Raw genomic sequence first — 4,075 nt, 5'->3', positions numbered from 1 at the left:
TAATTGTCTTATTGTCTAGTTGTTTTGTTTGTGGGATTTTGGGGTGATGGGATGGGGTTCTGGGTTTTGTTTTGCAATTTTTTTGTAGCCTCATAGTTTGGACTGATGTGATCTACCTGATGCTGAACTCCAGGGATCAAGCCTGCCTTCCTAGACCGCCCACAGCCTGCTCCCTCAGCCCCTCCTTCCTCTCCAGCCTCCTCCACTTTCCCTCTGTTGCTGTGTTACATTCTGCATCTCAGCCTTAAAGAGTTTCTCCACGCTCATTAAAAAAGTGCCCGGCAGTCTTCCACCAGGCCCATAGTTAGATTATTTTAAGGATAAAAAGGGTTGATAAAGAGAAGCAAGGACGAGGATGGAAGAAAGAAACTGTAAAGCCCTGCTCCTGGTTTTTTGTCTGTTTTATTGCCTCCTTAAAACCCATCAGGCAGGCGCAAGCCCACAAAGGGCAGAGGCTGAAGCTGGCGCCCCAGGCGGGCGTGGGCCCTCAGCTCCAGAGCCTCCGCCTGCCCGCCCGCGCGGAGCTGTCAGCTCCAGCCCCCGCTCTGTCACAAGCTTGCTGATCGTTTGAAAATTCTAGAAACGGGTCCTTTGACAAGACATTTAAAAATGTTGGGACTAGATTGGTGGGGGCTGTAGCTTGTGGTGACGTAATGAAATTACAGATTCAAGTGGATGAAAAGGGGAAGATCGTGGATGCCAGGTTGAAGATTTGGCTGTGGTTCTCCAGTTGCCTCCAGCTGGTTAGCCACCCAGTGGGTAAAAGGGAAAATAGTAGAGGAAGACTTCACCATCAAAAACACGGATATAGCCAAGGAACTCTCCTTCCTCCTCTGGCTGCACTGTTCCCTGCTGGCTGAAGGTGCAGTCCACGCCGCTCTGGCTAACGACACAGGGAAACAAGAACTCAAGAAAGCAGAGGCGGAGAAGAAAGGAGCCCTTGGCGAAGAAGCCTCTGCCTGGCTGTATCAGCTGTTTACTCCCCCTCCCCCACAGTAAAAGAGCTATGAGATACACACAACATTTGCTGTTCACGGTGTGGCTCAAATGCCAGCAAAATAAACAATTTGATTGTTCTGAATCCTGGGGTTTCTTCCAGCCCATGTTTATCACCTTAACCCAGTTCATGTATATTCTGAATTGTGTATATGAGCTCAAAACTGAAATCAATAATGAAGTCTCAAGTTTTGGTAGTCCACGAGGTACACAAATATCTAACTTCACATGAATCTATTTTGGGGAAGATTACCAATAGAATGTCTTGGTCTGATTATTTGATGAACCAATTATTGTACATAAAACATATCTGCATATATATAAAAGAATGTCAGACAAAAAATAAACCCCCCTAGTTTCAGAAACTGATATTGTTCATCTCCCAAACCAGTAAAATGGTGAAAGTACTATGAGCTTGTTTTAGAAAACATTTTTTTGTACTTAAAACGTATCTCTCTTTATATGAAAGCAATTTTCATATCAAAAATGCATTTATTCTTTCCACCTAACCAGATATATTCTCTACACTTTTTCAAGTGTTATTTTAGTCCCTTTCAAATTGGATCTTGGTTTTATTACAGTATGCCTATCTAATGGCCTCTTAATTTCATTTGGGACCTTTCTGCAAATGCTTGTTATGCCACTCTTAATCTGTACTTCCCCCACCTTTTTAAATGACTTGATTTCTGGTTAATAAGAGTCAAGAGACTAAACTCCTATAAAAGAAAGAAAAAAGCAAAAAACAGCTGGTAACGTTTTTTGCAACTGGGATGTCATAAAATGAGAAAGATGTTGCGATGAGAATTTCTACTTTTGTATTTCCTGACCAGCCTGCTCATACTGGCCTTGGTAGCAAATGGAATGATTTTCTTCATTTTTTAATACAGGAAACAAATTTGTGCTCATGGAAGAAAAATTCGTTTGCCAGCAGCCCTGCAGTGAATCTTACAGGAACGATGAAGTAGTGCATTCACAGAAGGTTTGGGGAAAGCCTTCACTGGTTTTCAAGGGGATCCTTGTAGATCCTTGTAGAATTACGTAATTAGGACCCTGAAGAATAGGCACCACTGTCTCAAAATGGCCTTTATCCTTCTAAGTACGTATAAATGGTTTCATAGACTGGGAGGTATGACCTTAGAAAAGATGGTGTTTTCAGGGGCTCAGCCCCCAGGCCCAGTGGGATGCTGTGGCCTCTGGACCTCTGCCTCCACGCTCCAGAGCTACATGGAGGTCAGCTGTCCTGGGGGTTTTAAAAATCTTTTTAGGTCAGACCACTCTGTAGGATTAAAAAAAAAGTGTTACGATATCTTTTATATTAGGATGATGGGGTGCGGTTTCACAAGGTTTTGCTAATAATCCCAAACCCCTGTGTTCTTGAGAAGAGCAGAGAACTAGAAAAAGTTCTCCAAAAATACCATAACCAATCGTCCTGGCCAGCCTGACTCTAGCAATGCAAGAGATAATTATCCTATCCTAATGATCAGTAGCATGCATCAGCATAAAACCAATTAGCCAAAAAAATCTAACATTACTTTTGTTGCCTGTTAGGGTTTTGTTCTGGTTTGTTTTTTAACTCAGGTGCCCTAAGAGCAGAGATACATTTAATTTTCAAACATATGATGGTAACCATTAACACCTGTTTGATGTTTTATGGTTTACAAATAATATTTGCATAACTTATTTGAATTTCTTGGCAACCCATGAGAAAAGGTGGTATTATTCTCCCCATTTTACAAAGCAGGAAACTAAGGCTGAAAAATATTGTCTAAGATCATACAGCTAATAAGTATGGTGTCCAAGTTTTCTGGCTCCATGAACAAGAATACTAGCTACGATTTATTGAGGGCTCACTACATACCAGATGTGTTGTATACATGATCTCTAATCCTTACAACAGTCCTCTTAGGAAGCTAGTATCTCTCTTGCAGTGAGACTACTAAACCTCAGAGATGTTAACCGGTTTGCTGAGAGCGAGAATTCCAGCCCAGGTCCGTACGACTTCATACCGCACACTCCTTCCCATTATTACCCACACTGCCCTATATATATATATAAAGTCTTTTATTGAATTTGTTACAATATTGCTTCTGTTTTCTGTTTTGCTTTTTTGTTTTTTTTAAATATGTATTTCTTTATTGGCTGCATTGGATCTTCGTTGCTGTATGCAGGCTTTCTCTAGTTGTGATGATCCGGGGCTACTCTTCATTGTGGTGCATCTGCTTCTCATTGCGGTGGTTTCTCTGTTGCGGAGCACAGGCTCTAGATGCGCGGGCTTCAGTAGCTGCAGCACGCAGGCTCAGTAGTTGTGGCGCATGGATCTAGTTGCTCCGAGGCATGTGGGATCTTCCCGGACCAGGGCTCGAACCCGTGTCCCCTGCATTGGCAGGTGGATTCTTAACCACTGCACCACCAGGGAAGTCCCCGCCCTATGTATTTTTAATTTATTAGAGATTTATCAGTTTGCAAACTTAGTGGTTTAACTGTGCTTGATTCTGGTTGGTGGAGGTTTTGTTAACTTGAAAGTAAAACTTGAGAGATGAGATGTGCAACGAAGTCATTCTTAAGGGTTCCTTTGTTAGTAACACTCATCAGAATTGTACTGAGAAATAAAGGTGCATACCTTCAAGAAGCTGGCTTCTGTGAGGGAGAGAGACAAGGAAACTAATGACAGACTATGGTAACTTCCTCTAGGTGTAAGGATCACCCTGAGTTACAGCTATGTCTTTCTTATTGAAATAAAAGGAAATAAATTCTGCAGTCAGGATTAAGATTATAGATGGCAACAGGAGCTAGTATCAGAAAAGCTCAAGGCAAAGCTTAGAGTGTAGGCTAGATGGGAAAGGAGAGCCGGGGCGGGGGGTGGATAGGGCCAGAACCCAGCTGGGGATCTGAAACTCCATGAGTAGTTGAGAAAGGAAAGGGTATAGCAATCAGACATCAGAGCAAGGCAAAAGGTCAGACACAAATGAACAGCTGGGATCTGAGCCTAACGGATAGTAAAAACAACAAGGCAACCAAAACAGGTCAGAGCAGGAAGAGGCCCAAGGCCAAGTTCTAGAGATGTGCAGGGGGCTGAGGA

The sequence above is a fragment of the Hippopotamus amphibius genome, chromosome 4 (genome assembly GCF_030028045.1).
Source record: "Hippopotamus amphibius kiboko isolate mHipAmp2 chromosome 4, mHipAmp2.hap2, whole genome shotgun sequence".
Classification (NCBI taxonomy): domain Eukaryota; kingdom Metazoa; phylum Chordata; class Mammalia; order Artiodactyla; family Hippopotamidae; genus Hippopotamus; species Hippopotamus amphibius.
The sequence above is the reverse complement of the archived record's forward strand: the minus strand, read 5'-3'. Positions refer to the sequence as shown.